The sequence below is a fragment of the Stegodyphus dumicola genome, chromosome 1, assembly GCF_044657685.1.
Source record: "Stegodyphus dumicola isolate Sdum_Otavi_A_Nest chromosome 1, ASM4465768v1".
Classification (NCBI taxonomy): domain Eukaryota; kingdom Metazoa; phylum Arthropoda; class Arachnida; order Araneae; family Eresidae; genus Stegodyphus; species Stegodyphus dumicola.
In genome coordinates this window covers 156,330,360-156,342,330 of record NC_140768.1, presented here as the reverse complement: position 1 = coordinate 156,342,330, position 11,971 = coordinate 156,330,360, and the positions used below count along the sequence as shown (strand labels likewise).

The 11,971-nt window shown below is 30.2% G+C and overlaps 1 long non-coding RNA gene across 1 annotated transcript; it reads left to right on the top strand.

Annotated features, from left to right (window-relative positions):
- Positions 1-563: 563 nt before the first annotated feature.
- LOC146999352 (uncharacterized) lies at positions 564-6,616 on the top strand. The gene is made up of 2 exons (XR_015039647.1): positions 564-1,003; positions 6,454-6,616. It is a non-coding gene; the product is annotated as an uncharacterized LOC146999352 (long non-coding RNA).
- The last annotated feature ends 5,355 nt before the right edge of the window (positions 6,617-11,971 follow it).

Sequence of the window (11,971 nt, the reverse complement as noted above, 5' to 3'; positions counted from 1 at the left end):
TCTTGTAAATATTTAATCATAGAATCCCCGATTATGAGTATTTTCATCTTTTCAGATTGGTTAGACAAACACATAACTAAAATAAGATAATTAAAACACAAAATATCAGCGCTAATACTACGTTCCTTGCTTCCCCCACAGCAGCACGTGCAAGCAAAATGGCGAAAACGTGTATTGCTTACTTCGAAAAATTACATTTGGCTTCATTTTTCAATTTTGGCGCAAATTACGGTAACCTCTTAGTGTTGCCATCTGTCACGTGAGACCCGCTAACTTCCGTAAACTCTCAGCGTTTGTCGTCGCATATATCTGCAAACCTCAATTGTAACGGACTTCTGTGTCTCAAGGTAGAGGCTAATATTGGTTTCCATGTAAAAAAATAAAAGTTTAAATTTAAAAAATTTTAAATTTTAGTTTCCCTGTTATAGCAAAAGTTAGCTTCTAAACTTGACTTATACTGTTATGTGACTGTACCCCCAAAATTTATTATTTTATTATTAATTTTCCCCATCTTTACCTCTATTCAGCTTTACAAAACACACTCATTACACACACCTGGAAGACTGTATTTAATGTAAATGATAACAACTTTGACTACACTCATGAACACAATCGTGTTTTTTTTTTTTTTTAACAAAATTCTCTTACTTCCTTTCCTTTTCTTTCTATATGCCCTTTTTTTTTTTAATTAGAAATAAATTTTTTTTTTCCTCTCCATTACTTTTGGGCCATTTATTTTTTACTTTATTTTGTCCCATCTTTTCTTCCTGGCCTTTCGAACTCGTATAAAATATACGAAGTTCCTTTTTACTCTCCTCTGAAATACGAAATTGCCCCCTTTCTATATACCTTTCCTTCGCACCTATGCTTGATTTTTCGCCCATCGGTGCAGAAAGACTTAGCGGGTGCAACAAAAGACATCTGTCTACTTTGTCTGTCTGTCTGTCTGAAAGCTAGTTGCAGAAAAAAACATGGCTGAATGGATGTTGGTTGTATAGCGCAGGTAAGTAAGAAATTGTTTACAATTACTACTTGAAATATTTTTTGTTCATTTTATGCAGATTATTCTCATGCACTTTGCACTGTTATATGTAGTGAGTAAGTATTTAAACGTTTAAGCTTTGCGATTAATTAATATCGGTGTTCGTAATGTCTAATGAGTTGAAAGAGTGCAAAATATTTATTCCAAATGCAGATCTAATAGTAGTATTTTGTCATTGTGCATCCGATAAATTACGCCTTCAACTGCCCTTATTATTATTTAAAACTAATTATTCCAAAATTTAATCACTGTTTGTGGTATATAATTGAAATGATAATGTGGTTGTTGAAAACAAAACTAATCATTTTAGCGTTCTTTTCCAATCGTCTGACCAAAGAACGTTTGACATCTTTTTCCCGGCAGGTCTTGCGAGAAACGTTTATATAAACATTTAGAATTCTGAATGTAATGTATATATTTTTTTGCTTACTAGGTTTAGTTTATTCTTTTTCTAGGAGTATCTAATTAGTTATACCTGGTTTATAATTCAGTCTAATATGTTTATCTACGAGTGTGTTATGAAGTTTTAATTACAAAAACTTGAACAACGCGGTCGAGAATCACGTTTATTCCTTTAGTGTAATAATATTTTTTTCAGTGGTATTAATTTCTTACGAAAATATTATAATTCCAAAATGAAGTAATTATATTGATTAAAAATATGCCGTATCATACTTTTCGTAATGTTTTGTTTTACTAACTAGATGCAACTTAATTATTCCATATATTTTAATATACCAATATCAACAGGGAAAAAATGGAAATGACCTAAAATATTTTTCTAACAATTCGTTAAACTAATTATAAAACAAAACTAAAATTTTGTGCATTATTTCCAAAACTATCATTTCATTAATATTTTATAAATGACAACATATATTATATTGTATATATAACTACCATTGCATACTTATAAGTTTTTAAACATTTAATGTAGAATTTATGTTGATTTTATTTTGCCCAGTTTTAATACAGTTTTGAAGTATGATAGTCTTGTTACTAGGATAGCATGAATCTGCTAATACAAGTTTAATACATTTCTTGACAAATGTTTCTCTTATTCATGTAATATAATATATAAATCATAAAATAAGTTTTCTTAAAAATAAATTATTATTGTTTATTGGAATTTAAAACAATTCTGTATCTGTATGTTGTATTAAAAATAAAATAATAATGAATTTTTAATGAAGCATTGATTTTAGCATTAACAATATATATATATATATACATGAATAAATGGAAATGCAAGCTACTTTTCCTTACAAAACCGCCTATGAATATATACTTTCCTTTAGGCTGATAGCCTTTGCATGCTTTGCCATATTCTATCAATCCAAATGATGCAAATATGCAAAAATTTTACTTTCTTTGAAAGTTAATACCGGAAATAAAATTCAGTGCATTTGTAAACTACATTAGTTCTCTTATAGCTTGGCATTTAATTGCCCAATGATTTACTAGTCCAAACTAAGGCAGAATTCAGATATCGTTCAAATAAAAGAAAATTAATAAGGTCTGATTTTTAGACCTATATATGAAGATTTATTTTTTTTAAATATTATTTTAAGTCAACCAAATTAATTTCAAATTTAAGTAAGTATTCATGCCTTTCAGTAGCATTATTTTTGATATCTTAAATTAAATAACTGAATGCAATATTTCTTGTTAATAAAAGAAAAGCAATGTTATGAAAGACTAGCGAAGCAGATTTGCAAGTTCTAATTAAGAAAGTTCCCATGCTTTAAGGGGTCATTTTTAAAATTACTTAATTAAAAAAAAAATATTTAACGTAAAACTTCCAAACTTCACACATGTGGAATATTAATTCTATATATTTTATCTCATTCTTATTTTATTAATTAATTTCATAGCATTTTGTGTGACACTAGTAGTAATTATTAATTAAATTGGTTGATCTTTACAATATGGTAACTGGTATTTTGGCGACATTTTGGAGGCGATAAAGGTTACTACCTGCTACTTTGGTAATAATGTGAGCAGTACTCAGTTCCGATTACGCATTATTTTCTGTGAGGGAAATGAGAGATCATGGGATATGTCATATGATATTAATGGACGAATTACGGTTCTTTAATCGGAAAAGGGGGGAAATCGGGAAAAAATCTGGAAATTTTGTATTTGGCTTTATTCTGTGTTGTGTGAAACAGTGTTCGTGAATTTTTGGATCCCATGGCCGTAACTAAAGTGAATTCGAAATGGGTATTTATATATGTATTAATTTAATGTATGTGCTCATTTATATTTTAAGTAGTGTTTTTGAATTTAATTATATTTTAATTAAATGATAGTTATTTTGTGAATTTTATGTTTGTAGGAATTTGGTATACGTTTTAGTTGAAGTAAACGTGCATGGAAATAATTTAAATATCTGACAATAAGTATTTGTAATGGTTGCGGTATGAATTCGTTGGTGACGTGTATAATGTAATAGATGATTTAGAGGTAAAAGTTTTTGGATATTTTATTTATTTTATATGTGGAAATGTTCATTACTTTTTCGCGATCAGGTAATTTCGTATATGTTCTTTTTACCGGGTTTAAAGATTGAGAAAATTGTCATGTATTTTCGTGAAATTTTTCGAATTTATGAGAAAAAAGCAGTGTACATGGATATAGTGAAGAGTGTGCGCAATGCCATTTTTGTGCAATTCTGGGATTTTTTTTAAGTAAAAATGAGTCGGCGTGTACATGGTTTATGTGTATGTGTTATTTTGAAAAACGCGTAAGGAGTATGGTATTGTGCACTTTTTCCCAATTTTGCAGTGAATATTTGTCATGATTAAGCAGTTTTGTTAGATAAAATTTCGAGCATAAGTGTATTTCGGCTAGTAGATTGTTGGAAGAAGTGTTGAGTAGATAAAAAGAAAAGAAACATGTCTTTACTTCGTGAAGACAAAATGGCGACGGGAAAAAAAAATAGAGGGTTGCTGTAGAAGAGTTGGGCGCCAAATTTTCGACAAAAAAACGCCAAGTTACCATAATGTAAAGATCAACCATTAAATTTTATGCTGTTTCTGATCTATGTTTTGATTTTGTTATTAATTACGTTAGTTTACATAAGATTTAAAATTATGTAAGGTACAAAAACCTTCTGCATCTATTAATATATGCTGAAGTGAATGAAATTATGCCAGTGAAATTTTTTAAAATCAAAAACAAATTTTTGTGGAAAATTAAAGTTATAAATTCTAAATGCAAACAAAGGAGTGAATTTGAAAGTTATCAAATAAGCCAAAGTGTTGGTCATTTTTTCAGTTTTGCAGAAGAATTTTTATACTTTGCAGAATGGGAATATGATGTTTGGTTTTGTTAGTATTAATTATTACAACTGAATTATTGCAACTTACATTGCAACACGTAATTTAGCTTAAAATTTATTTGAACTTAATTTTCTAATTTATTTTGATCATGTATATTTCATGTGTCATAAGTCTTTGAAATGAACTTAATTCTATTTATTTACACAATTTTTTTAAAGAAGAAAAAGTCACATTTGTTTTGTTTAGTTGCACACGAAGATACATGTCTATATATAGAGAGAGAAAGAGGAGTTATGTTTACTTCCAGACTATTTTCCTCCTTTTATATTATAGTATGAAAATCAAGGGGGAAATTAAGCAATCAATTTAATTTTGAAGGATGTGATTACAATAAGATCATAACCAATCAAAAATATTCATGAATGAACTACTGGTAACTATCATAGTATTATTATTTAAAAGAAACCTACATTCCAATAAGAACGCTTAGTAACATAACCATTTAAGTTATCTAATAAAAGTAATTTTCATTCCTGCTTCCCTATACATTGAATTTCACTCTTAGTATTGCCCACTGCTACTCCCTAGACCTCAAAGCATTTAATGCATCTGGAACTGCAATTTGTGTCTTTTTCTACAGCATGCAAGTTATCACCGTTTAGTTTGTACTGCCACGAGCAATGATCTTCAGAATTATCGTATTGCGTTGCATATTCCACCCCACCCAGCTTTAGAACCAGATTCTGAAAATTAAAAAAATATTTACATAATTTTTCCCCTTTTAATGCATTCAGAAAATGAATATTCCAAGATTTTAAAATGGATTTATCAACATAATGATTGTTTTCGTCATACTAACAAAGGCAAACTTTTGCACACTTAAGGCCCCGTTGAATCTTTCTCTTCTAACTGTTGAATATTATGTCAGCCTAATACAAACAATGATCTATGATAGTGAAAGCAAATACCAACTGCCATTCACTGTGCAATTTTGCCATATCAGCTGAATGTTCACCCTAGCAAGCATCGGACCACAACCTTCTCTAATTATTTATGTATGATCTGAGGCCTAAGGATTTGCAAGAACAACAATGAGAATGACAGAAGTTCAAATTATAAAGAAGAAATGAGATAACTTATTAGATGTTGCAATTATGTGTATTCTTATTGAAATAGAGGTTTCTTTTAAATAAATAATATTGTGATAGTAGTAGTTTATCCATGATTACTTTTCATTTGTTATATTCCTACTGTGACTGTGTCCTTTGGAAATTAAATTATTCGTTTAATTTTTCCCTATTAATTTTCGGAAGATAAAATTAGTAAAAATAAGTGGGAATATGGCATCAAGAGCATTAGATATCCCCATTTTCTTGAAGCTGTTCACTATTATTGTTTCATCAATGATAGGCCATACATCCAAAATCCACTAGCAAATCAGTTAGTAAGATGAAAATGACCACTATGCGGACAAAACATTTAGGGTAACTTGTTTTGTGAGCGCCTTAAGGAAGACAAACATTACCTAAATCTTTAAAACATATTCAGAATCCTGTGCTAAAAGAAAGCTAGGGGGAAAATGTTGTCCGAGTCCCAGTGATTCCTTTGGACGAATATGTAATATTGTTTTAGAAATTTAAGGTAATAAATATAATATTTTTCGAATGCTTAAACAGTTCGAGAAATTTATTCAAGTTCTGAATTCTGAATATAAGTATACTGTATATTATATTTAATAACTATGGTGGCTTCATTTATGAAAATATTTGAATATTGGCTGTTTTTGTACAATGAACCTTCTCTAAGCTACGTGATTCCTGAAAATTTTGATCTTTAAATGATGGTGGGCATCCTAGCGAAGTTATGTTTACTAATTAGTTATTTTACGAGGGATGCTGATTAAATTTAAAAAGTGATTGACTGAGGTAGCTTGTCGTAACGAGACGGTTCACTGTAATCCAATTTTTTAAAGAATTTAAGCTGTTCTTAATTAATTAAGATATTATAAAGAAATATGATTAAAAGTGTTATATAAGCACATGTTTAAAACATCTATTAAAATAATTTTTATAAGCTTTTTAAGAGCATGATTATGATTTTAAAAGAAATGTTTTTTTCTTTATTTAGGAGACATGGTTTACAAAGAGGAGAAAAACTATTCATTTTTTCCAAGCAGTCGAAACAAATTTTATGAAATGTTTATTAAATTATGTTATTATTTAATTCATTCTTTTTTTCAGATTTTATGTAAAGTTTATGAATTAAGTAATAAATTATTTTTACTTCTGTATTTTAATTAGCATATTATTTGCTTCATAGTGTTTCACAATAAAATTATAAATTCAATAAACTTCTTAACATGCTGTAATATAGAAAGAGCATAAAGTTTGTTTTCTGTTGTCACATGTTTATTTCACAATTTTGTATGCGAATCTCGAAATTTATAATATCTAGGAATACTTTTTTAGTATCACTTTCGAAATGGTAAATATTAAGCTTAGATTTATTACATATTATGTTTGTAAAAAATTATAGGTAAAATTAAAATGCATTAAATTTTAAGCTAAACTGAAGTATTAATTTTAGAAATAAATTTCTTAAAGGCATAATTGTATTAAGAATTTTAAGGGAAACAAGGCTTTAAAAATTAAGGTCAGTTGGCAAAGTTTTATGCTTATTCAAAAAGCATTAGGTTTTTAATGAAAGACTTCTATCTGTTAATGCAAAGGAAATTATTTGAAGGTAAGTAAAAAAGTTATGCATTATTTCAAACAATAGCAGACTGTTGACAAACACTGAGTGCAGATAAGAATAAAAAAATTAGTTAGACGTTGTAATTCAAGCGTATGAACAAAATTTGAATTCCTTGTAGTAACAAAATGAAGTTCATTGCTATGTTGAATTCTTTAATTTACTGAAAATGTCATTTTTTAGAAGGAGAGAATATATTTTTGAAATATGAAGAACAGCTGTTCTGAGTTCTTCATAGAAATATTTCACAAAATGTCTTTTACTGTAATAATATGATCATATCAACATGCAACACGTTTACTCATATAAGTTAAATCTAAAGCAACATGTATCTATTTTAGCTAAAATTACTAAAAAGAAAGTTCTAGAACATATCTTATTAACTGACACTAACATGCAAATAAAACATACTATTTTTTTCAGCTATTTTACAGGGCAAATATAAGGAGTAGCATATCAATCTGAACTTTTAAATTAATCAAAATGATAATATGAAAGGCCTTTCAATAATATCAGACATAAGTTTCTCTTCATAAAGCAAAAATACTCTGCAACAGACTAATGTTATTTTTTGAAAAAAGAACATTGCTGTTGAAAGCACATCTTTTAAATTAATGCTATTCTGAGGTCAAATTGACTAATTTAAAAAGCCAAACTATTATGCTTCACTTGCATGTATCTGTATAATGATATACACATGAAGATGTTGTTTTACTCAAAACATCTTGATTTCAATATATTTTATTATAATAAGCATCATTTTAGACAAAAAAAATCTACTACTTTTATAAACATATCCTTTAGTATTATCTATGAAAAATATATTCTACACACATAATTACTTAATGGGATATTAGAAGGAAATAATCTGAAACTTTTACAGATACAACCATTGGAATTTTACGTAAGAAAAGTATCTTCTACCCACATAATAACTTGCTATAATAATACAAGTAAGTAACCTGTAACGGTTACAGATATATCTGTTGAGATTTTACATGAGAAAAACATGTTCTTTCTACATAATTATTTGCTGTAATATTACACGCAAATAATCTGTAACCATTACAGATATATCGTTTGGGATTTTACATGAGAAAAACATGTTCTTTTTACATAATTATTTGCTGTAATATTACACGCAAATAATCTGTAACCATTACAGATATATCGTTTGGGAATTTACATGAGAAAAATATGTTCTACTTACATAACTATATGCTGTGATATTACAAGAAAAAGATCTGTAACCATTACAGGCAAAACTCTTGTAATGTTACAAAGAAAACACCTGTTTCTGTTACTCAAATAACCCATGGCATCCCAGTTTCCATGAGTTTTCTTAGTAACTTTACAGATTTTTTTTTACAGTGTACAAAAAGCTTCCGAAATCTGTATTTATCTATCTTAAACTGCTCAGGTAGTTGAACTGCATAAACATCACGTGATTGTGACACACAGCAAATCGCTTTTCAAAAGATAGAACGGATCAGTCTAGGAATTACACGTATCCTAATTACCTCTTTGCCTGCTCCCTTTTTCTCATTGACCTATGTTCATCGCCTTTGCTTTCCTTTTCATAGTGGTGCAGTTTCCGAGATGAGATGTCTACTCCAAATCCTTTTGACATCCTCACCGTCCCTCTCTGTCTTCTGACATCTCGCGAAGACGGTACTACTCACGTATAAGAATTATTTGAAAAATAAATGAATTTTATTCATTGTAAATTCCCGAATTATTTAATTTACTATATTCTGTATGGTTGCTAAGGCAGGCTCCACAGATACACTACCTATCAATTCTTGCAGAACTGGACAGGCTGACTGCCAGTACATTGTGCATTTCGATGTCCGACGAAAAATGCTTTCCTTCTGGAACATCTATGTGTTTGGCTCACTACTGTCTTCAACCTGTACAGACTGATATTATATATCTGGTATCGATTTTACCTGCCTTCTAATGGACTCATAGATAATATCAACCGAAAACGCTTAAGATAGCACTTATCTGCATCATTCGTTCTAACCGATGATTTTAATGACTCTTTGAGGAAGTAAGGATAAGAACTTAAATATATAAACAGAGCTACTAAGTATGTCACTGCGTATGCCTCCATAATGATAAATAGCAAACCCATATCTACAAACTTAAAAGGCTACTTCACAGCACTGATCTGGTTATATGTACGCCATTACATCTATCATTTTATACATTTAGAATCTAGAGTGATTCATTCCCAATATTTGCGTCTTTTAAAGGAATATGAATGTTGGACATATTTAGAGTTCCAAGGTTTCTTTAAGAGTGAGAGACTTAAACTTGTTTCCCTCTCTAGCTTTTCTTACGAATGAAAAAGTAAGGTGTGTAAAAATAGATGATACTGTGAAGGCCGTTACTGATCTGTTGTCCAGGCGTTCAGAAACCACAAATCTGTATTCCTACGTCATCAGACAGACTTCCTAGATACATATCTAAAATCATAACAGAACCCTATGAAGAGAACTTTAGTTAAGACATATAAGGGAAACCCTAGTCTCAGAATATTAGCAATTCCATGCTGAAGCATTCGTTGACTATTAAAAAATGCTTTTTACTATGTTTGCCCATCAGCAGCCGAGCGGTAAAATCACTGAACACTGATAGTTCGGCCTGTGGTTCGAATCTCTGAGAATGGGCTGGCTGCATGGGTGTTTTCTTGATTTTCCCCATGTGTAACGTATATACGTGGCAGTTCCCTTTAAAGAGTCCTCCAAGAAGGCATCCCTCCCTTTAGTCAGATAGCCCTTGAATGTGTTTAGCTGCAATCAAACAAAACGAACGAAATCGCCAGAATTTTGCACTAACGAATCACCTACGCAAACTTCTGGGGGAGGATGGCATACTGCAGCCTTGATCATTATTTAGAAGAAAATGATAATACCTTTCCTAATCACAATGGTTTTCTAGAAAAGGAGATCAATACTGAAAATGTACTTCTGTTCAGAGCTATATTTTCTGCTTTTTTTAAGAGGAATCACTTGATGTCAATATTTTTGTGACAAAGAAAAAAGTGTATGAATTAGAGTTTTCTAAAATCTCTTCATTGTTGTTTGCAGAGACCTTCCAATTTTTAAACAAAAATTTCTCAAAGAACTGGTTGTTTCTCATAAAAACTGGTACTTTGTTGTTTTAAGTCATTAACTTTTTCCAAAATTTTTGGAGTGTTATGTTATTAGGTTATTAAATTATCTGCAGTATCTGAAACCTTTTGGCTAACTGCCAATAACCATCAATATTTTTAATGGGCACTGCTGTTCTTTAGTTTAGTTTTAAAATCTGTTCAGTCCTTTTTTCACCGGTAAACTAGGTAGTGTGTGTGATTATGGCAAAGCCTCGAGGGCTATCTGCCTATGGGGAGGAATGCCTTCGTGGAGGACTTTCTAAGGGAAACTGGCTCGTATACACGTTACACATGGGGAAAACCACGAAAACGCCCATGCAGCCAGCCCATTCGCGGGGTAAACCAGGTAGGCGTTCATCTCCACTGGCTGCCAATTCATAGGCCAGTAGTGATCTTCATGGGTACAAGTATTCTTGGATTTAATTTAAAAAAGTATCTAAATTTACTGCAATATCACATATCAGGGATCTTTAACTTGTAGGTCTCTGGCGATGAACAACATTGGCAGGCATCCATGTTCTTCAATATAATTTTAATTAAAAATGCTATTTAAATTTAGTGCACTACTCTGTACTAGTGAATCTGTTTGTTAATAAATGACAACCAAGCTTTAACTTTTTTTTGGATCGGATGTTATAAATTATGTAGGGGCTACCTTTCTCATGGAAACAGCCTCACATTAACTGAATATTTGGAACATCTATTCACAGACTACGTGGTTTGCTTCTAGCAGTCACTGCACGTAAGGTACAAAAAGTTCTCTTTGATTTCAAAATTTTTTAGAAATCTGATCGTCCAGTGCTTAGTAACCATTCTTGGTACAAAATGCATCCATTCTGCACTCCTGCCTTCGGATCTCATGTCCAAAAGGTAACACAACTATTATTATGCCTGAATAGATGATCTAGAAATATCCCTCTGCACATATGAAACTTTTAAATTATTTCAGAATTTTATTAAAGATAACAGTCATGTTCTTAACTGTAGCATTTTTATGAATACAGACAAGAATATAATAATTATATCTATACAAATGTTTCTAGGTTCCCTAATCACATCTGTTTGGCTGTTATGTATAATACAACACTACTTTAAATACCTTATATGGCATTGAACCTATGGTAACGTTTTTAAAAAGTACAAAATCTTTTTTATAGATATATTAAATTTGTGATGAAGCCACGGTTAATTTTTATACTCCATAAACACAACGTGGTTTAACATAGTAAAATCTAAATTTTTTTTGTAGTTTTTTCAACAGTTCACAACAATTTTATTTATATGTAGTAGTATTTTAAAACTGTACTTGGACGTATTCTTGTCTTTACTTACCAGTTTAGAAAATCTGGAAAATGTTTGGTATATACTTGATACTGTATAATGCATTTAATTTGCACCAACAAAACCAATTCTTATTTTTGTTTCGCTAATACCTTGCAAAGTTCATAGGATATGTTTCATGTTTTGCAGGTGTAATCTTTGGCATGAAAATACAGTTATATCTTGAACAGATCACTTCCACATACACAAATGATATACCATAACACAAAATATTCTGGTGAAATCCTATCTGAAATGATCTAAATTTTTGTGTCATGTTTCTCAGTATAAATCATACACACCAATACAGAACAGTATCTCGTATCTAAAAAATATTTTTTGGTTCCTTACGTATATCATTACAGTATTCATTTATGAAACCTCTCATTTTCTAAAAATGCAGGTTTTATTCCA